Source organism: Microcaecilia unicolor, chromosome 3 (genome assembly GCF_901765095.1).
Source record: "Microcaecilia unicolor chromosome 3, aMicUni1.1, whole genome shotgun sequence".
Lineage (NCBI taxonomy): Eukaryota > Metazoa > Chordata > Amphibia > Gymnophiona > Siphonopidae > Microcaecilia > Microcaecilia unicolor.
In genome coordinates, this window is record NC_044033.1 from 161397591 (window position 1) to 161421153 (window position 23563).

General features: G+C 45.1%; 1 pseudogene; it reads left to right on the forward strand.

Moving 5' to 3' along the window:
- The first annotated feature begins 893 nt into the window (after window positions 1-893).
- On the forward strand, window positions 894-16454 carry LOC115464299 (annotated as a pseudogene).
- Window positions 16455-23563: the final 7109 nt, after the last annotated feature.

A 23563-nucleotide genomic window follows, 5' to 3' on the forward strand; every position in this document is an offset into this window, starting at 1 on the left:
CCTTCTGCAGTACCTTAGAATAGGGACACAACAGTGAGAAATAGGTTTTGAAGTGAGAAATCCTTTAGCTTATTTTGTTTTAATTAGAGTAAGTGGCCACAGTATTGAAAATTGATTAAAAGTCACCAGAGAGGAGACAATTCTTGGACAAGGAGTTAGGGATTTTGCCTCCCAATTTATTTTCTTTATAAGTGAGGTTTAGGGAGAAGAAAGCTGTGAAGTATTCCACACCCAAGACTTCTACAAGGGCCCCCACGCAAGAAAGAATCTGCTCTAATTGGCTATAAACTGATCAGTTACAGATAAGTGCCAATTCTAAAGGAAAACTTTATTAATTTGAATTTGCATAAAGAAAAGGAGAAAGTTAATAAAATACTTACCTGAAGTGAAGATGGTGCTCTTTCAGAAGTGAAGGGGGACTGAAAGAAAAGAGTTACACAAAGAATCAAATTCTTGACAGATTCTGAGGAAAAGTGAAATAAATAAAATAGTTGAATGTGTTGTTCTTAAAAGAGAAGATACTTATCTGTTGTTTGGGTTTTCTGCCTGAAAAGTATAATTGACCTGTTGAAATACAGAACAGACAAAGGTTAAATGTAAAGTTACATGTTAAGGAAAAACAGATTTGTTAAGGGAAGAAAAATGCATTCTAAACTCAATATAGCTAACTACTTACCTTGATTCAAAAATATAAAAAAAAAAAACAATATTACCATTCAAAGTTGAAGGTTTGATTCTTTAAAGATTTAAAGAAATGAGTTAAATTAATGAACTGAGTTAAATTGGGAAAAGAACTAAGTTTGCTTTCCTTCCTCATCTTCTTAAGGTGGGCAAGGAGATTAGTTTTTTGTATCTCTCACCCTGCTCTTGTGGATGATTCAGAGTCAACTGGCATGACTACTGATACAGAGTGCTCTGATTCACTTTCCCCAGGTTTAAACCGCTGGAGAGGGGGTGTGGCTTACACAGGTCCTATTGGACAGTGCTACAGTGGTGGCATACATGAATTATCAGGAAGCATCAAGAGTTGTCCAGTGGCACAGGAGGCGGCCATTGTGACCTCGGCAAAGCGTCATCTAGCAGACCTGTCTGCTGTGCACGTGGCAGAGGTAGAGAATGTTCAGGCAGACTTTCTCAGCCAGAATGTCCTGGATCCCGGAGAATGTAATCTGGGTCAAAGGCACGTTGACCTCATTGTAGCCAAGTGGGATCATATAATCGTGGATTTAATGGCAATTTTCCACAATGCAAAGGCTCCCCATTTCTTCAGCCAGCACAGTGATCCACAATTGGAGGACCTGGATGCCCTGGTACAGGAGTGGCCCAGCTCAGGTCTCATCTGCATATTTCCCCCTTGGTCCCTTATGGGTTGGACTATTCAGAGAATTGAAATCCATGAGGGGTTTTGGAGGCTCTGGATTGGCCGAGGAGGCCATGGTATGGGGATCTAATGCAGCTATGGAGGGACGAATCACTCTGCCTTCTGGTCTGAGGATCTGTTGATGCAGAGTCTGGTTAGGGTGGCAGATTGTAACACGTGCTGCGACGTCAGACTCCGTCCAACTGGAACTAAGGATGCATGCAGCTTTCAGCACGACGAGGATGAAGAAGTTAAAGAAGACCGCGGCTGGGCTGGCGGGGGGTTGGGGTCCCCCGCCAGCTGAAGCAATATTTTAAAACGCCGGCAGGAGGAAGCGGACCTCGGGGGTAGGTGACGGCGGTAGTGGGGTCCGGGGCGAAATCTGCGGGGGCCCAGGCCCCTGTGGCCCCACGCAGATACGCCCCTGGTTTTAAATCTACCACATTCTAATTTCATCTTGTGTCCCCTGGTTCTATTATTGTTAGAAAGCGTAAACAAGCGCTTCACATCTGTCCGCTCTATTCCGCTCATTATTTTGTAAACCTCTATCATAGCACCTCTCAGCCGCCTTCTCTCCAGGCTAAAGAGTCCTAGCCATCTTAACCTCTCCTCATAGGGTAGTTGTCCCATCCCTTTTATCATTTTTGTTGCCCTTCTCTGCACCTTCTCCAATTCCTTTATATCTTTTTTGAGATGAGGCGACCAGAACTGAACACAATACTCCAGGTGCGGTCGCACCATGGAGCGATATAACGGCATTATAACATCCTCATGCTTGTTTTCCATCCCTTTTCTAATAATACTCAACATTCTGTTCGCCTTCTTAGCCGCCGCAGCACATTGAGCTGAAGATTTCAACGTCCTATCCACGATGACTCCCAGATCCCTTTCTCGGTCCATAACTCCTAACGCGGAACCTTGCATAACATAGCTGTAATTCGGGTTCCTCCTTCCCGCATGCATCACTCATTTATGCTGCTTGTGCTGTTGATTACTTGTCTATGTTCCTCAGGCTAATGAACCTGCTGTATATTTTACTTTGGTTTTATACTGTTGTTCATGTACATATTTTTACACCTATAAGGTAGCTTTCTATTTTTTAGTATCTGTCCTCGATGACTGGTGATTTTAGAATGTTATCATCCTTCAGCACATAATGGTAGCATGTATAATGTTTAAGCAGTCTCCTAGAATGCATGTTCCTTTGTATTTCTGAATGATTGCACATGTGCATGTTATATTTTCTTCTGTACTTTTGCCACAGCTCTTGCCTCCCTGATTATTTCTCATTTATATGTTTTATTTTTTTAAGGGCTTAAAAGAAATATATGAGCTCTTAGCTTCTTATTTGTAATCAGATTTGATTTCACTGGTAAGATGCATGTTTTTGAGGTAATTCTACAATGTCTCATGTAATCACTTTTTGCACAGTCACTTTTCTACAGCATAAGAAGTATTCCTTTTTATTACCATAAAACATTTGGCTTACTTAGCATGTACCATTATGGAACATCACATTAATTCTGTTCGTTTGTCACATTTCACTTTCACATGTTTAGGCTTCATATGTCAGTTATAAGTATGGCATGTATATTTTTACTTTTTAAATTAATTCACTGCATTTCTGTTTTGCATTGTGATGAATTTTATATTTTGTTTTCATATGTATTTTGCTATGTTCGTGCTTTCTTAATAGACCCCTGAAGCAGGCATATTTCATGTTGAAACATGGCCCTAATTATTTCTTTAGACATCACAGCTGCATTTGATACAATTAAATATATATATGAGGGCTTGTACTGTCTTGGTTTAAATCTTATTAGTTTGAACAAATACAACAAATGGGTTGTTTTTTTTAAGCAGTTTCGAGGTTGTGAACTATAGATGTTCAATAGGGTTCAGTTTATCTGCAGCAGTATTTAATGTTTACATGCAGCCACTTTGAGTGCTGCTGAAAGAGCTACATGTATCCTACGGATTGAATGCAGATGACATTCTGATTTTCTTTCTGCTTATAAAGAACCTTGAATGTGCCTTGTGACTGTGGGCAAGTCACTTAACCCTCCATTGCCCCAGGTACAAAATAAGTACCTGTATATATGTAAACCGCTTTGAATGTAGTTGCAAAATACCACAGAAAGGCAGTAAATCAAGTCCCATTTCCCTTTCCCTATTTGAGATTGTACATGGAATGTTGAAACTATTTGTAGATTCTACATGGAGTGTTGCTACTATTGAGATTCCAGATGGAATGTTCCTACTATTTGCGATCCTGTTGCTACTATTTGAGATTCTACATGGAATGTTAATGTTGCTATTCCACTAGCAACATTCCATGTAGAAGCCTGCCCTTGCAGATCAGCAACTCAGCTGCGCAGGCTTCTGTTTCTGTGAGTCTGATGTCCTGCACGTATGTGCAGGACGTCAGACTCACAGAAACAGAAGCCTGCGCGGCCGCATTGCTGATCTGCAAGGGCAGGCTTCTACATGGAATGTTGCTAGTGGAGGAGTAGCCTAGCGGTTAGTGCAGTGGGCTTTGATCCTGGGGAACTTATTCCCACTGCAGCTCCTTGTGACTGTGGGCAAGTCACTTAACCCTTCACTGCCCCAAGCACAAAATAAGTACCTGTATATATGTAAACCACTTTGAATGTAGTTGCAAAATACCACAGAAAGGCGGTATATCAAGTCCCATTTCCCTTTCCCTTTTTAAAGGTAAAACATTGTCTGTATATGGTCCAAGATTGGCTTTTCAAATAAGCATGTCATGACCGCAGTCATCCCAATTCACCTGGGCCCAGGGTTGGCTCCTGTTGCTCTCTTCTGCCTCCTGGACCACCAGCACAGCTTCTCTGGCGTGCTGGAGCATCCCGCCGGTAGTGCAGCTCAATCCCGCATGTGAGACCTTGCTGCCGACTGGCATTGGCTCCCTTAGGCGCACACATGTGCAGCACACTATCCTTTAAAGGGCCAGCAGCAGGGAAATCCAAGGCATTTACAGTAGTCATCACTTCCTGCCTAAAGATATAAAAGGAGGTTCCTGACTTCCTACTGATGCCTTTGCAATGGGTCTTCCAGCCGTGTCTTGGGTACTTCTCCAGCCGTGTTCCAGTTGTTTTCAGCCGTGTTCCTGTGGTCTTCTGCCCTGGTCCAGTTCTCTTGCCGTGTTCCTGTTGTCCATCACCAGCCCTGTTCCTTAGCCTACCCTGTAAAAGCCTCTTTCTTGTTCCTGCCTGAGTCTGTTTGTATCTTTGTAGTTTCTGCTTGTTCCTGGTCCTGACTTCGTCAAGCCAGCCCCAAGGGTCCTCGTAAGGGCCATTCCTTGGTCCTGACTCTGTCAGGCCAGCCCCCAAGGGCCCTTGTAAAGGTCCTCCCCTGGTCCACACCCTTCAGGCCAGACCCCAAGGGCTCTCCTAAGAGCCACCCCTGGGTCTCGGCTCCACCGAGGTGAGTCTCGGCTGCTGCCATTTGGGGCCTAGCTAGCCTTAGAGCCGAGTGGGTAGTGCAAACTCAACTGCGGCCTAAAGTCTTACTTACTTTAAGCGTGACAGATTGCAAAGGCCTTGAGCTTGAGTGAGTCACCTGCCCTGCAGCTGTTCCAGCAATTGGCTTTTCAGGTTCAGCAGTTGTCTGGTTCACTTCAGGATCTAACTACTCATACAGACTAACTATAGTTGTCAGCGTCTCCTCAGATCTCAACCCCTTCTGTTCCATATCCAGTTATGCCTTCAGCCAGTCCAGGCATGGTTATGGCTGTGGCTCCTACCTCATCAGGTATTTGCCTGGCGGCTCCGCCCAGGTATGACAGGAGTCTCAAAACCTGTAGAGGGTTCATCAACCAATGTTTGATTATTTTCGAACTAGAGGCAAAGGCCTTCTATTTGGATAGAGCCCGTGTGACCTACATCATTTCCCTGCTGACGGGCCAAGCTCTTGCTTGTGCTTCTCCACTCTTGGAATGGAACGACCCAGTGCTCAACAATCTCAACAGCTTCCTTGAGCAATTTGGAGAGTCTTCAAAGAACCTGGGAGGGCATCTTTCACAGCTTCTGAACTCCTTAGTTTGAAACAAGGGTCACAAACCCTTGGGAGTTACACCATCTACTTCCGCACTTTGGCCTCAGAGCTAAATTGAAATTACAAAACTCATTATTTGTGGTGGTCTTCTAGCAAGGGTTTGTACCCCAAATTAAAGATGAGTTGGCAGGAAATGATCTCCCTTCTACTTTAGATCACCTCATTTGTCTTTGTAACCGGATGGATATCTGAGTTCAAGAATGAACCTGGGAACGACAATCTTCCCTTAGATGGTCCACCTGGCACCCAACTTCCAGCAAGCCATTCATCCTCCTAACAGGGAGGCTTCGGAGAAATCCCGGGGAACCTATGCAGGTGGACCATTCTCCTGTTTCAGAACAGGAGAAGCAAAAACGCAGTACTTTAAACACGTGTCTCTACTGTGCTCTTAAATGTTCAAAAAAGTTGGAAAACTCTCGGGCCTAGCCCTGGCTGGGGAAACAGTACTAGGTCCATCTTCCAGGATTCCCCTCACTCATTTACTAGTCACCGCACTGCCGTATCAAGAGCACTGAGGCTTTCATTGACTCTGGAGCAAGAGGGAATTTTATTGATAAGGCCCTTGTCCGTCATTACAAGATTCCCACCCAGGATTCAACCAAAGCCATTCTGGTTTCATTGGTGTATGGGAGCATCCAGGGGCACCTCAAGACTAGAACGACACCCCAATGCCTGAGAATAGGGATCCTCCATAGAGAGGCTATCATCTTCTATTTCTTCCAGACATCAGTACATCCAATTATTCTGGATTTACCATGGCCCCAGAAACATAATCTGGTAATAGACTGGGAGAACAGCAAAATTACTGCCTGGAGCAATGCCTGCCACCAACACTGTTTGGATTTGGTTAAGCCTACCATTCCGATAGCCACTGCTGACATGAATATCTTAGATGTCCAGTCTCGGGCTTATATGGCCTATGCCAATGTATTCTCCATCATGAATACTTGGTTATGCCATTCAGGCGGCAGTCTTCCAAAATTTCTTGAATTATATCTTCTGGCATCTGTTACAATGTTGTGTGCTAGTTTTACCTAGAAATCTGTTCAGAATTCTGCGGCACGACTTATTTTCCGCCAGAATCCTTATACCCACACTAGCCCACTCCTCAAGTCACTTCACTGGCTCCCTGTCCGCGTCCGCATACAGTTTAAACTTCTCTTACTGACCTTTAAATGCATCCACTCTGCAGCCCCCCATTACCTCTCCACTCTCAGCTCTCCCTACATTCCTCCCCGTGAACTCCGCTCACTGGACAAATCTCTCTTCTCGTCCCCCTTCTCCCCTACTGCTAACTCTAGGCTTCGTTCCTTTTCTCTTGCAGCACCTTATGCCTGGAATAGACTTCCTGAACCTATACGTCTAGCTCCACTGTCTTGTCTGTCTGTATTATTTAGATTGTAAGCTCTTTGGAGCAGGGACTGTCTCTTTATGTCAGGTGTTCAGCGCTGTGTGCGTCTGGTAGCGCTTTACAAGTGCTAATAATAATAATAATGATATCCTGATATACTCCAGGTCACTTGTGCAACACTGGGAACAAGTTAAACAGGTCCTGCAACAGCTCTGTGAGCATCATCATTATGCAAAACTGGAGAAGTTCATATTTGAACAGAATGAGTTGCCTTTCTTAGGTTACATCATATCGGATTAGGGTCTAAAGATGGATCGCAGGAAATTATTCACCATCCATGAATGGCCTCACCCCTTGGGTTGATGAGCCTTAAAACGCTTTCATGGTTTTGCAAATTACTGTTGACAGCCTTGGTCCTGTGGTCTCCAGCCGTGTTCTTGTTGTCCATCATCAGCCCTGTTCCTAGCCTACCCTGTGCCAGCCTCGTTCCTGGCCGTGTCTGCATCTTGTTCCTACCTGTGTCTGTTTGCGTCTTTGTGATTCCTGCTTCTCCCTGGCCCTGACTTCATCAGGTCAGCCCCAAAGGCCCCTCTTTAGGGTCATTTCCTGGTCCTGGTTCCATCAGGCCAGCCCCCAAGGTCTCTTCTAAGAGCAACCCCTGGATCTTGGCTCCAATGTGGTGAATCTTGCCTGCTGCCGGTTGGGGCCTACCTAGGTTTCGGGCCAGTTGGGTAGTGCAAACTCAACCACTGCCTAAGGGCTCACTTGCTTCAAGTGTGACAAAATCATTTATTGTTAAATCTTTCTAAGACTGAAATTTTAATAATTTGTGAACTCCATTAAAGAATCAGATTAAAACATTAGGTGTTGTTTGACTCATCTCTCTCTCTCTCTTTGAGACTGTTTTTAAAGAGTTTAATTTCATCATCATACTTTTGATTGAAGCTATGTCATAAGCTTGAGTTGATTCTTATATCTTCTGATTTTCTAATAGTTCTTCAGGCGTTTATTTTAGTGCACCTTAATTATTGTAATTCTTTATTCTTGGGCCTTCCGCGTACTATGATGAACGCATTACAAGCAGGTCAAAATATGGCTTCAAGACTTGACTAATACATCTTGTACTGAGCATATTTGTCCAGTCTTGTCTTTGTTACATTGGCTTCCCATCTACCAAAGACTAAAGTTTAAAATTCTTTGTTTAGTTCATAGAACTTTAATAGGTGATATTCTTCTTTATTTTACAACTCTTCCAAATCCATGCTTTCTGAATCGTTCACTTCATTCAGAGACTTTAAGAAGGCTACAGCTACCAAGTCTGAAACAGTGTCATCTCTTTTAGACTTATAAAATATTATTTCCTATGGTGAGCACTCTTAGCATGGATAAGAGAATTACTGTTCTTTCAGGATACAAATTAAAACTATTTTGTATACAGAGGCATTTACAGCTTAGATCTGTATTTGATGGTGAACATACAGCTTTTGATGAAACATATATTGATAGTGTAATTTTGTTGTTGTTCTAATCCCCCCTGTTTACAATGCTCACAGCTTTGTAAATGGGTAAGTTTGTTATTTTTATAACAAGGTATGTATGTTTTGTTTTACTCCACATAGAAATATATGATAGAGTAGAATGGACATTTTAAAAATAAAGAATCCTTATGGGAATATTTTCCTACATATGTCTTACTCGATAGCTGTATAATTTATGTGCACTGTCATTTTTATCCAACAGATGATGGATTTGGGAACAACAGTAAGAGAATGAGAGTGTGCGATGGGCAGCAAAGGGAGGAATGGAAACACAAAGACCTCTCCAGGAAAAGCCCAGTTCCTTCATCTTATTGTGTGGGAGGTATTAGTAGCCTAAGACCACCTAGCATGAAAGAAAATGCCCAAAAAGGAGGGAGATCCAATGTGTGTATTGAACAAGAGAGAAATTCCATGAACTGTCTAAATCTTAGACAAAATCAGAGAATTGGTAGGGAGAGACTGTTTCAGAGCACTGCATGTAAGGAAATGTTCACAGGGAAACCCAACCTCGCAGGACAAAAAAACATTTACAGACAACCCAAGCTATTCCACTATACTGAATGTGAAAAAAGTTTTACATATAAATCACATATTACAATTCATCTGAAAATTCATAAAGGACAAAAACCATCAAAATCTTCTTTACCTGATAAAACCTTCAGTGAGATATTTGAACTGAGAAGACATAAATTAATCAATATTAGCAAGGAACAAGTGCATAAAATGAACCTCAAGAGAACGGAGCTATTTAAATGTTTAGTATGCAATAAAAGCTTCAATCAAAAAAAACAAACTCAGAATTCATGAAAGAATCCACATTGGAGAAAAACTTTTTAAATGTTCTGAATGTGATAAAAGTTTCAGTCAAAAAAATAATCTCAGAATTCATGAAAGAATCCACACAGGAGAAAAACCTTTTAAATGTTCAGAATGTGATAAAAGGTTCACTAATAAAGGTAACGTCACAGTTCATGAAAGAATCCACACTGGAGAGAAACCATATAAATGTCCTAAATGTGATAAAAGTTTCACTCAAAAATGTAGACTCGCAATTCATGAAAGAATCCACACTGGAGAGAAACCATATAAATGTTCTATATGTGATAAAGCGAAAGCTACATACCTGTAGAAGGTATTCTCCGAGGACAGCAGGCTGATTGTTCTCACATGTGGGTGACGTCCACGGCAGCCCCTCCGATCAGAGATCTTCACTAGCAACAGCGTTTGCTAGCCCTCGCGTGTGCATGCGTGACCGTTTTCCCACCCGAACGCGAGCGTGTTCACCTGTCCAGTAAATAGCAAAGACAAGGGAAGACACAACTCCAAAGGGGAGGCGGGCGGGTTGGTGAGAACAATCAGCCTGCTGTCCTCAGAGAATACCTTCTACAGGTATGTAGCTTTCGCTTTCTCCGAGGACAAGCAGGCTGCTTGTTCTCACATGTGGGGTATCCCTAGCCCCCAGGTTCACTCAAAACAACAAACATGGGTCAATTGGACCTCGCAACGGCGAGGACATAACTGAGATTGACCTAAAACGTATCCAACTAACTGAGAGTGCAGCCTGGAACAGAATAAAATTGGGCCTAGGGGGGTGGAGTTGGATTCTAAACCCCGAACAGATTCTGCAGCACCGACTGCCCGAACTGACTGTCGCGTCAGGTATCCTGTTGTAGGCAGTAATGAGATGTGAATGTGTGGACAGATGACCATGTTGCAGCCTTGCAGATCTCTTCAATAGTGGCTGACTTCAAGTGAGCCACTGACGCTGCCATTGTTACAGGAAATGTTACAGTTCCAAAATGATGTTTAAGAATAGAGGGGATTGCTGAGAGCATGTGGTCACAACATGTGCTGTATTTATATTTTGATTCTATTCTGTTTTATTATTCCCCAATTACCTATAAGGTAAGGAAAAAGGGAAGTAAATACACTAAATTTGAATTAATTATATTAACCTGCATTGTACGTTTAGGAACATGTGCTTAAAGCATTCGGAGCTTGCACATGTGAGGACATGTGCTTTTCCCAATATAAAGGCCAGATAGTTAACTTTAAAAAGAAAATGTTTATTTCTAATACAGGCACGGTAACAAGTTTACAATAGAGAGGCAATTTTAGAGAGGATCTTTTACCAATGGAAGTGTGCTACAAAATAACAGGTTTGATTGTAAATGAAACTGGATAACTCACATTGATGGAGGCTGCTATGGAAAGTGATGCAGGAGATCCTTGCTGGAACAGGAAGTTTCTTTGTAGATTTGCTGTCTGATGAGCTTAAAGCAGTTTCTTTTAGGTGGATGTGATGTCCAGCTTGAGAAGTCAGGATTCTAGCTTGCTTTTAGATTTAATCACTTCAGGGCAGCAGCGACTAGGACAGGAGCACGAGCATCAGGAACAGCCAGGAAGAAGAACTAACTTTCTAAAGAAAGAGCCCCTGCTTTTAAAGTGTCTGAACTGGGCATTTATCGTCAGGTGGTTGCCCTTGGTCCAATTAGAAAGCTCCTGTGTAGCTGAATTCTGGGCATCTGGCTTTGAGATGGAGCATGGCAACAGGTCACATGCTCAATGACATCACAAGACTTCCTGCCTGGACATCTGCTAGTGATGTCCATTGTCTGAGAGTGATTGAGCTTAGATGGGCTTAGTCTTTGTCTGAAAATAGGTGAAGGTGTAGTCTTTTGTTACTGCAGTCTCTGAGATAGCTGTCTTTTGAAAGGAACATCTGCTGGTCCATTGTCTGAGGGTAATTGAGCTTCTTTTGTCTGGTAGATGGGCTTCTGAGTCTGAGTAATAGGTGGAGTTTCACTGTCTTTTGTTACTGTAGTCTCTGTGATTGATTCTTTGGATAGGTGTTGATGGGCTGAGGTAACCACCCAGCTAGTAGTTTTCCAGAGGAGAGGGGGGAAGTAAAGTCTTTGCAGCTGTATAATTTATATGATTTGGATCTGATCCAGCAAAACCAATAACTCTGAGAATTAAACTTATGTCATGCTACACCATGGCTCGAACACTATGAGCCGTGACATGACCCTCAAGAGTCAGCCCAGCCTGGGCGTAAGTGAAGGAAATGCAATCTGCTAGCCAATTGGATAAGGTGCGTTTCCCAACAGCCACTCCCCTTCTGTTGGGATCAAAAGAAACAAACAGATAGAAAGCCAATGCTCGCTTGCAGTCCAATGGGTGTGAAGCCCATTGACATGAGCTCCGCACCCCCAGAGAGACGCGTCCGTCGTCAGCACCTTTTGTGGCTGAGGAATTTGGAAGGGACGTCCCAGAGTCAAATTGGACCGAATTGTCCACCAATGCAGGGATTGGAGAAAAGTTGTGGACAGCAGGACTACATCCTCTAGGTCCCCAGCAGCTTGGTACCACTGAGAAGCTAGGGTCCATTGAGCGGATCTCATGTGGAGACGGACCATGGGAGTCACATGCACTGTGGAGGCTATGTGGCCGAACAATCTCAACATCTGCCGAGCTGTGATCTGCTGAGACGCTCGCACCCAGGAAACGAGAGACAGAAGAGTGTCGGCCCTTGCTTTCGGGAGGTAGGCATGAGCCGTCTGAGAGTCCAGCAGAGCTCCTATGAATACTAGTTTCTGAACTGGAAGAAGGTGGGACTTTGGATAATTGATCACAAACCCTAATAGCTCCAGGAGTCGAATAGTCATCTGCATGGACTGTAGAGCTCCTGCCTTGGAGGTGTTCTTCACCAGCCAATCATCGAGATAAGGGAACACGTGCACTCCCAGTCTGCGTAGGGACGCCGCTACGACAGCCAGGCATTTTGTAAACACCCTGGGCGCAGAGGCAAGACCAAAGGATAGCACACAATACTGAAAGTGTCGTGTTCCCAGACGGAATCGCAGATACTGCCTGTGAGCTGGCAGTATCGGGATATGAGTGTAAGCATCCTTCAAGTCCAGAGAGCATAGCCAATCGTTTGCCTGAATCATGGGAAGAAGGGTGCCCAGGGAAAGCATCCTGAACTTCTCTCGAACCAGATATTTGTTCAGGGCCCTTAGGTCTAGGATGGGACACATCCCCCCTGTTTTCTTTTCCACAAGAAAGTACCTGGAATAGAATCCCAGCCCTTCCTGCCCCGGTGGCACGGGCTCGACCGCATTGGCGCTGAGAAGGGCGGAGAGTTCCTCTGCAAGTCCCTGCCTATGGCGGAAGCTGAAGGCCTGAGCTCCCGGTGAGCAATTTGGAGATGTGGAAGCCAAATTGAGGGAGTATCCTAGCCAGACTATTTGGAGAACCCACTGGTCGGAGGTCACAAGAGGCCACCTTTGGTGAAAAAATTTTAACCTCCCCCCGACTGGCAGATCGTCCGACACGGACACTGTGACTTCGGCTATGCTCTGCTGGAGCCAGTCAAAAGCCCGTCTCCTGCTTTTGCTGGGGAGCTAGTGGCGCCTGTTGAGGCGCATGCTGTTGACGGGAATGAGCGCACTGGGGCTTAGCCTGGGCTGCAGGCTGGCGAGAAGGAGGATTGTACAACGCTTAGAATAGGGAACAGTCCTCCGTCCCCCATAAAAACGTCTACCAGCTGAGTTAGAGGCTGAAGGCGTCCAGTGGGAGAATTTGTCGAAAGCGGTGTCCCGCTGGTGGAGTTGCTCTACCACCTGTTGACCCTTTCTCCAAAAATATTATCCCCCCGGCAAGGAGCATCCGCAGTCCGCTGCTAGATCCTATTCTCCAGGTCAGAGGCACGCAGCCATGAGAGTCTGCGCATCACCACATCTTGAGCAGCGGCCCTGGACGCAACATCAAAAGTATCATAAACACCCCTGGCCAGGAATTTACGACACGCCTTCAGCTGCCTGACCACCTGCTGAAAAGGCTTGGCTTGCTCAGACAGGAGCTTCTTCACCAAGTCCGCCAACTGCCGCACATTATTCTGCATATGAACGCTCGTGTAGCGCTGGTATGATTGAATTTTGGAAATGAGCATTGCAGAATGGTAGGCCTTCCGCCCAAAAGTATCCAAAGTTTTAGAGTCATGGCCTGTGGGTGCCGAGGCATACTCCCTAGAACTCTTGGCCTTCTTAAGGGCCAGATCCACTACACCAGAGTCGTGAGGCAGCTGAGTCCGCATTAACTCTGGGTCCCCATGGATCCGATACTGAGATTCCACCTTTTTGGGAATATGGAGAGTAGTTAACGGCTTCGCCCAGTTCGCCAGCAATGTCTTTTTAAGGTCATGATGCATGGGTACAGTGGACGATTCCTTAGGTGGCGAAGGATAGTCCAAAAGCTCAAACATCTCGGCCTTTGGCTCATCCTCCGTAACCACAGGGAAGGGAATGGCCATAGACATTTCCAGGACAAAGGCCGCGAAAGACAGACTCTCAGGGGCAGAAAGCTGTCTCTCAGGAGAGGGAGTAGGATCAGAGGGAAGACCGCCAGACTCCTCGTCAGAGAAATATCTAGTGTCCTCCTCTGCTTCCCACGAGGCCTCACCATCGGTATCGGACACTAGTTCGTGAACTGCAGTCCAAAGCCGTGCCCACCTCGACTCCGTGGAAACATGGTCACGGTGGGTACGTCGAGAAGAAGATTCCCGCACTGGCAGCGATGAAGCTCCCTCCATCGATGTCGCTGAGGAGTCAGCCTGAGAGGCTGCTGAGGCAGGTACCGCAAGCGGTACCGGGACCGGGGACCTCACCACGGGCGAGGGACTAGCCGCCGCCTCACTCAATGGCACCGGCGGCGCAAGCACCCCCGGTACCGGAGCGGAAGGGCGTAACAGCTCTTCCAGGATCCCTGGAAGAATGGCCCGGAGGCTCTTGTTCAGAGCGACTGCGAGGAAGGCAAGGAGTCTGGTACCGGCGACGAGCTCAGAATCTGTCCGGGACGTGGAGGCGGTACCGGGCTGTCCACAGTAGAGCACATCGACACCTCTTGTATGGAGGGCGAGCAGTCCTCCCGGCGTCGACGCTTAGTGGGTGCCGGTTCCCTCAGCGACCCAGAGCTCTCGGTACCGCATCTGGAAGGTGACCGGTGACAATGCTTCTTTGCCTTCGCACGAAGTACATCACCGGTACCTCCCGGTACCGAACAGGAAGACGTCGAATCCAAATGTTTCCTCGGGACCGGGTCTGAACTAGGTTGATCCCGGGGGTCCTGTACCGCAGGAGCCCTCGTGGCAGGCGGAGACCTACTTGAGGGCTCACCGCTATCAGCAGGGAAGTGGACAGCCCTCACCTGCACTCCCAAAGACGATGCACCCTCCGACGACATCAATACCACTGATGACCTCGGTACCGCAGACGTCGAAGCACCGGATGATGACCTTGGTACCGCAGACATCAACGCACCGGACGATGATCTCAGTACCGCAGACGTCAAAGCACCGGACGAGGCTCCGAACAAAAGGTTCCACTGAGCCAATCTTGCCGCTTGAGTTCTTTTCTTCAGCAGAAGACAGAGATTAGAGCCCTGGGGACAATGCCCGGCCCCCAGACACTGAAGACACGAAACGTGCCTATCAGTGAGCGAGATAGTCCGGCTGCACTGGGTGCACTTCTTGAAGCCGCTGGGAGGCTTCGAGGACATGGGCGGAAAAATCATGCCGGCGAAATCAAAATTCGCGATGATGACAACTGGGCACCAAAAGAAGGAAAAAACCCGGACGGGCGGCCAAAAAGGCCGCTTCCGACGACGAAAGGAAACTTAGCGGGAAAAACACTAGAAATAAAGGGTTTTTTTTAAACAAGACGATAACGACGGAAGACTTTCTGGACACTTCCAAACGGAAGAACGCTGCGAAAAGACGCGAGGGGTCTCCATGAGGCACAGACTGACCGAATAACAGCCGTCCTGAGCCGTGGAAAAAGAAGACTGGCAAACACGCTTACGTTCGGGCGGGCAGATGGTTGTGCATGCGCACTGTGTATGCGCACGCGAGGGCTAGCAAACGCTGTTGCTACTGAAGATCTCCAATCGGAGGGGCTGCCGTGGACGTCACCCACATGTGAGAACAAGCAGCCTGCTGTCCTTGGAGAAAAGCTTTACTCAAAAACGTGGACTCACAATTCATGAAAGAATCTACACTGTAGAAGACCTATATAAATGTTTTGAATGTGGTAAAATCTTCTTTTGGGAAAACAAACTCAGAATTCATGAAAGAATCCACACTGGAGGGAAACCATATACATGTTCTGAATGTGGTAAAAGCTTCAATCTAAAAAAGAACCTTAGCATTCATGAAAGAATTCACACTGGAAAGAAACTATATAGATGTGGCTGTGGTAAAAGCTTCACTCAGAAACACAGACTCAGAATTCATGAAAGAATCCACACTGGACAGAAACCATATACATGTCTGAGAGCATTTACCATCTCACAGATAGGCTGCAGAGAACACCTGGCCTCAGAATTACATCCTATAGCTTATAGCTTCTTCTCCTTTACTCTTCCTTACATATTAATTTGGTTTGCTTGCTTTACTTTTTGTCTATTAGATTGTAAGCTCTTTGAGCAGGGACTGTCTTTCTTCTGTGATTGTACAGCGCTGCGTACACTTTGTAGCGCTTTAGAAATGTTAAATAGTAGTAGTAGTAGATTGTGGTAAAAGTTTCAATCAAAAAAAGAAGCTCAGAATTCATGAAAGAATCCACACTAGAGTGAAACCATAAAAATGTTCTGAATATGGTAAAAGCTTCAATTTAAAAGGGGAACTCAGAATTTACGAAAGAATGCACACTGGAGAAAAACCTTTTAAATGTTCTGAGTGTGATAAATGTTTCCATATCAAATTTTGCCTAAGATATCATGAAAGAAGCCACACAGGAGAGAAACCATTAAATGTTCTGAATGTGATAAAAGATTCACTCAAAAATGTAGACTCATGATTCATGAAAGAACACACACTGGAGAGAAACTATATAAATGTGACTGTGGTAAAAGCTTCAGTCGGAAAGACAAATTGAGAATTCATGAAAGAATCCACACTGGAGTTAACCATATATATGTTCTGAATGTGATAAAAGCTTCAATCAAAAATGGTACTTCAGAATTCACAAAAGAATCCACATTGGAGAGAAATTATTTAAATGTAAATGTGGTAAAAGCTTCAGTCGGAAGGACAAACTCAGAATTCACGAAAGAATCCACACTGGAGTGAAACCAGGTAAACAGTGACCCTGTGCCACGTTTAAGGGGTACTTTTACTAAAGTGGTGAAGTCTGGGCTTAGTGCATTGCAATGTGGGACTTTTCCATGCTCTAAGCCCAGATTTTACGCAGCTCTAGTACTGACATTTTGTCAGTTTTAATTTTTTGCAAGTTTCTTGCTAATTTGTCTATTACCACATGGTATCTACAAAAAATTAATGCGAGGGCAATTACCGCCTCCTATTTAGGAGGTGCTAAGTGCTCCCACCTTAAGTCTGATTTATTCAGTTAGCATGCACTATTGCAATTGTACTAGCTGAGTATCACTTCCACACCTATGACACACCCTTTTCCAAAATATTTTTAAAAAAACAAATATTGTGTGGTTAGTACACAGAAAAGGGGACATTACTGCAAAACACTTTAACACATTTTGGTGCACTAAATAGTAAAACACCCATAGGAGTATAATAGGCATCTTATCATTTAGTGTATGCTAATCCTTTTTCCTTATCATTTAGTGTATGCTAATCATTAACGCGCTAACTCTGTTAGCGTGTCTTAGTAAAAGGGCCCCTTTGTCTAAGCTTTCCCCCATACATTAAGGGGGTCTTTTACTAAAGGTTAGCTTGAGTTATCTGAGCAGGGCCCATAGGAATAAAATGGACCCTGCTGCAGATAGCAAGCTAATCTTTAGTAAAAGACCCTGTAAGCATTTAATACCTTTAGTAAAAGGGCCCCTAAATGCAGTGGCGTTCCGACGCTGGCTGACACCCGGGGAGGATCACCGATGTGCCCCCCTCTGGCGAAATGACACCCCCCCCCCCGGGTGCACGCCGGTTGGGGGGTGCCGCGGCGCGCGCCTGTCGCCCTGTCGGCTCCGAGTTCGCATGTGTTCACTGCTCCCTCTGCCCCGGAACAGGAAGTAACCTGTTCCGGGGCAGAGGGAGCAGTGAACACAAGCGAACTCGGAGACAGACAGGGCGACAGGCGCGCGCCACGGCACCCCCCCCCCCCCCAGCGGCAAAACAAGATGGCACATCTCATCCATTGAAAACTGTAAAAATTACAACATTGCTGAAGATTGAAGAGGTTATGATCACCTGGGATATCCCCATTCTAACCAATAAAAAGCTTGAATGTAAGGAAAGTGGACATAGTGGTAAAAGAGAAACACCAAAATGGCATTGATCGCAGTAGTGTCAGTCCTAAACAATTATTCTGTGAATCATGTGTAGAGAGAGAAGATCCTCACATACCAAATAATACAGTCGGAGACAAAGAAAATGTGGCAGAGAGATATAGAAATATTTCCCAGCATTCTGGGCACCACAGGCTTGATTAAATTTTCAAGCACACCTGAATAGGTTGCTGATTCAAATTGGAAGTAACCTGCTTTTGTCATTGGAAATTGGACCCATGTGGGCTTTTCAGAGGTCTCTCTTTATATATCCAAGGCTTTACCTTTGGCCTTGCATCTTCTTATCTGACATGCCCATGTTTGTATTGCTTTGTCACTGAATCCCCCTTGCTACAGCCAGAGGCCTTCATCTCCTCATCAGTTAGCAACTGAGGGAGAGGATCAGTGGTGTGCTGGAGCCGGCTCGCTCCGGCTTGCAAGAGCTGGTTGTTAACTTTTGCTCGGACTTGCGAGCCAGTTGTTGGAAAGCACGAGCTGGCTCTCCCTCCCTCCTCCCTCTGGATCCGGTCCCTCACCGACCCTGCCTTGGCCATCGAATTCTTCGGGGCAAGCAGTCTTGCCTGCCAGCGCTGACTCTCCCCCACTGCTGGTTCGTGCTTTTAAAATGGCCACCGAGACCTCTGGTGAAGTCTTGGAGGCCGCCCTGTAAGTCTCGGCGGCCATTTTGAAGCGTGATCGGGCGGCAGGGGAGAGTCAGCGCTGGCAGTGGGCAGGCAGTCTTGCCTTGAAGAATTCGAAGGACAAGGCAGGGTCAGTGAGGGACAGGATCCGGAGGGAGGGAGGAGAATTTACTGAACAACTCGGGAGGGGGTGGCAAGGGAGAGAAGGGAGTCGCTGGGCATGGGTGGATGGAGGGGATAGAAGGGTCACTGGGTATGGGTGCATGCAGGGCAGGGGAGAGGAGGGTCACTGATGGACATGGGTGGATGGAGGACAGGGGAAAGGAGGGTCACTGGGTATGGGTGTATGCAGGGCAGGGGAGAGGAGGGTCGCTGGGTATGGGTGTATGCAGGGCAGGGGAGAGGAGGGTCGCTGGGTATGGGTGAATGCAGAGCAGGGGGAGAGAAGAGTCGCTGGACATGGGTGGATGGAGGGCAGGGGAGAGGAGGGTTGCTGGGTATGGGTGAATGCAGGGCAGGGGGAGAGAAGGGTCACTGGACATGGGTGGATGGAGGGCAGGGGAGAGGAGGGCCGCTGGGTATGGGTGCATGCAGGGCAGGGGAGAGGAGGGGAGCGAGAAGAAATGCTGGACATGGATGGAGGGGAGAGAAGAGTGAGGAAGGAGATGAGATGAGGGAAAAGGAAGAGAGGAGAAAAACTGCACATGGATGAAGAAAATAGGCAGAAGCTGAGGACCAGAAATGAAGAAGAAAGGAGGAAAGGAAAGAAATAAATGGAAAGGAAGCCCTGGAAACGGAGTTAAGAGGACGGATAGCAGCAGAATCAGATACTGGGCCAGCATGATCAGAAAAACAGTCACCAGACAACAAAGGTAGAAAAAAATCATTTTATTTTCATTATAGTGTTTGGAATATGTCCACTTTGAGAATCAGATGCTCAACATTAAAAGTTTATATTTATTTACTTATTTATGGCATTTTATTGCACATTAAACATGAATTAGATTGGAACCTGGGATCATTTCATTTTTTTTCCCTGGAGTAATGCATTTCCACCCCCCCCCCCCCCCCCCCCCAGGCTCTCTCCCCGGCCATAGCCAGCTCTGCAATTTGGGGGGGGGAGCAGAGAGGGACCGGGGGGAAACAGAGGGGGACCGGGGAGAGAGCTTGTTGTTAAACATTTACCAGCACACCACTGGAGAGGATCATTCCTTTTTCTATATATGTGCACATGTTTATGCTGGCCAGGCTCTGTGCATGTGTACATATTTTGATAGGTTGCCCTGTTTTGGGCTGGGCATAGCAAGAGTATAATTGTAGCTATGCACTGGTATTTTTAGAGAGGATGTTCTGTAGAGCTTTTTTTTTTCTTTTCATTTTCTTTGTCTTTTTTTGCTTTGTTATTCCATTTCTGTGCACTGTGAGGGATATAGCTGCAAGTCTTGGAGTGACACCTAATAGATGTCTGGTGGTTCCATCATCCAGCAGGTAAAGATTACACATATCATTCTAGAGTGCATGATATTTACTCCAGAATTGACATGTGGTTGGTGGGAAAGGATTTAGTATATCAAGTGCATTCTTCTAGCATCAAAACTATGGTTTGGTCTGATCATGCTCCTATTAGCATTGTCTTTCAGATGCTCAAAATATGTAAGGCAACGAGATACTGGAGACTTGATGACAGTATATTGTTGGATCCTCAAAATATACTCCAGATTGAAGATCTGAAGGACTATTTTGAATTTAACGATTTTCCTGAAATCTCTCTTCTGGTGTTTTGGGAAGGCTCTTACTAGAGGCAAATTAAACGCTTTAGTGTCCCATACTCAATGTGAATGGGCTCAGAAAAAGGCCCTATTAAGGCACCAGTTAAATAAATTAGGAGGGGTAAATAAGGAAACGTTTTTGCAACTGGAGAAGCTTCGTGCTGACCTCCAAGAGCTAGATCTTGAAAGATTAGTACTTAGTTACAAATTTTAAGGCAGGAGTATTTTGAGACAGCTAAGAGAGCAGCAAAGCTTTTAACATGTTAATTGGAAAAAAAAACAGCAGCTGCACAACTCTATATTGCTGGTCACAGGTAGGGACAAGATTGCACATCTTTAGAGCAAATTCATCAAGCATTTATTACATTTTACCGTACCCTATATGAGCCTGAAAAACAAATCCCCTCCATGCTGATTGATCGCTTCCTTGAGCAAGTAGACCTGCCCAAGCTGGCCATAGCTGACATCACAGTTGATAACAGAAGAAGAAACTCTTTGGGCTATCAAAGACCTGCTGCTTGGAAAGGCACCTGGTTTTAGATGGGTGCCAAATTTTATAAGGTTTTCAAGGCATATCTAGTGCAACCCAGTTGTTTAATAGCTTTGAAGAGGGAACCATATTACCACCCTCCTGAAGGCGGGTATTACTTTCTTATTGCAACCTGGGAAAGACTCTACTAGTTGTGGTTTGTCACAAAATGCCTAGCCACCTGCCTGGGGTTACCCTGTGGCCACTTAGGGTCTATCCCTAGCACAGCTCAGGTTAACTTGCACCTGCTGCTTGTGCCTTACACTAGCACTCTCCTCCCACCGACTGGGTCACAACCACCTCTGGGTGAGTCTCCCACTTTCAAATTATCCCCAGTGATTTCTAGTTTACTGGAGCCACACTCCCAGTGGTCCCATAGTTCCCAGAAAGCGCTCACAGACTCAACACATAAACCACCAGGATTCTTTATCAGTGCAGACAGGCAGAATGAACAAACAATTGTGTTTATTCTCAGAACTTGGAACAGTGAACAAAAAATGTGCAAATAGAAAACAATAACAGGTAACTGAAATATTGATCAATTATAACACTAACTAAACATCTATATTCTGTCTAAACAGTACCTGGGAAGATCAGGACATATAATTCACCGAGCCTCAGCAAAGAGATCTGTCTCCTTTCTTCCTAGCTAAGACTGAAGCAACAGTCAGCTCTACTGGGTAATTTCAAACTCCAGGCCAATCGGAGCCCAGACAACAAGTTTGCTTCCTGCTTGTGTTAAAGAAAAAGAACACTCAGGAGTCCTTTTACTAAGCCGCGTAAGTGTCTATGCGTGTGCAACGTGCGCCAAAATGGAGTTACTGCCTGACTACCGCGCGGCTGTTGCGGTAATTTAATTTTTGGCACGCATCCACTACATGCATCTGAAAAATATTTTTTATTTTCAGGCACGCATAACAGACATGCGCCAAGTGGCATTTGGCGCTCATAGGTTATTACTGCCTGGTTACTGCTTGAGTCTTTACCGCTAGGTCAATGGCTGGCGGTAAGGTCTCAGACCCAAAATGGACGCGTGGCAATTTTCATTTTGCCTCACGTCCGTTTTCAGCAACAAAAAAAAGGCCTTTTTTACAAGCATGCTACAAAATGGATCGGTGTGCATCCAAAACCCGCGCCTACACTACCGCAACCCATTTTTTAGCATGCCTTTGTAAAAGGACCCCTCAGTTCCCTATAACAGCTTTAAGCATAAACATTCACTATCTGCTGGCCAAATAGGAGAAATACACTTCAGACATAATTAAATCGGAAATATCCAATACATTTTACAGGCTTAAAACACATTGGGGTCCTTTTACTAAGGTGAGCTGAAAAATGGCCTGTGGTAGTGTAGGTGTGTGTTTTGGGCATGCGCAGATCCATTTTTCAGCACGCCTGCAAAAAATGCCTTTTTAACTTTTTGCCGAAAATGGACACGCAGCAAAATCAAAATTGGTGTGTGTCCATTTTGGATCTGATACCTTACCACCAGCCATTGACCTAGCGGTAACGTCTCATGTGGTAACCGGGCAGTAATGATCTTCGTGTGTCAAATGCCACTTGACGCGCGTCCAATATGCGCATCTGAAAAAAAATTTATTTTTTGGACATGTGTATCGGACATGTGCCAACAATGAAATTACCGCAAGAGCCTCGTGGTAGCCAGGCGGTGACTCCATTTTGACGTGCGTTGAGTGCACGTAGATGTTTACACGGCTTAGTAAAAGGGCCCCACTGTTTCTTCACATGGTTCATATCAACCTATTTCCTTATTGGACACAAATTATAAAATATTTACTAAGATTATGAATTGCAGATTGCAAAATTATATGCAACACCAGGTACATGATGACCAGTTGGGCTTTATAAAAGGGTAGCATATAAAACTGCACTCTGAGGTTCATTAAAAGTATAACACTTTTAGTTTATTAATACATAAACATATATCGATGTCATATAGTACTATACAATACAATACAACTCTTTGGGATGCCCAGACACCCCTCCCCCTTACCTTTCACAAACGCTCCAGCAAGCACTCACACACACACCCTTCTAGTACGTCTGTAAACCCATAATACATAAATATAACAAACACACATAGCAACTTATTCCACTTAGTGGAATAAAAAAAATGGTCCACCTTTGTTGTCAATCCACCATAAAAATATATCTTCACAGCAACCAACCACGCTGTGACGTGTACACAGTCTGAATATTGTTAACGACTTATCGTGATGTCCAAGTCATGCTGGAAATATGCATAGGGTTACAAACAACACAATCCGTTGTTATTTCAATTTTTGACCATGCTGGGCTCTGTGTCTTGATCGGGGGAGACGATCTGTGCATCCCTTCCACACCTTGAACCCAAGCGTAGACTTTATTCACTCTTGGCCCTCAATGCGAGACAGCATTTCGGTAAACCTTCATCAGGAGGAACTTAAACCCGACTCCTATAACATTAACAAATCACAACTCAGCTCTCTCATCTCCTACTAATCTTACCCATATATATGCTTTTACTCATTCATAATAAACAACGAATTATAATCTCTAATGGCTGCTTACCTTCAGGACTACATTCTAAGCGGGATGACCCTTGCACCGCCCCTAAACGTGATTACAACAGTACACAAGTACGTGGATTAAATACCCTACTCGCTCCTCCCATCTTCTCAGGACCACTCCTAAATCCATTCCACCTCAAGATTAAGACCCCCGGGGCCACCGTGCCCCATGTAAAAATGAAACATTGTTCCATATTAAGCAGTTGTACACTGACATCGCCCCCCTTCTTTTGGGGAAAAGCAACCTGAGTGAGCACCACACACTTTAAATCATTCAACGAATGGCCCTGCTCAGTCCAGTGGGCTACCAAAGGTGCCTCCCTTTTACCAAGTCTAAGTTGCTAGTGTGTTCCGAGAGTCTATTTTTTAGTTGTCTCTTAGTGTGTCCAATATAATAAAGATGACACGGGCAAAAAATACAGTACACCACC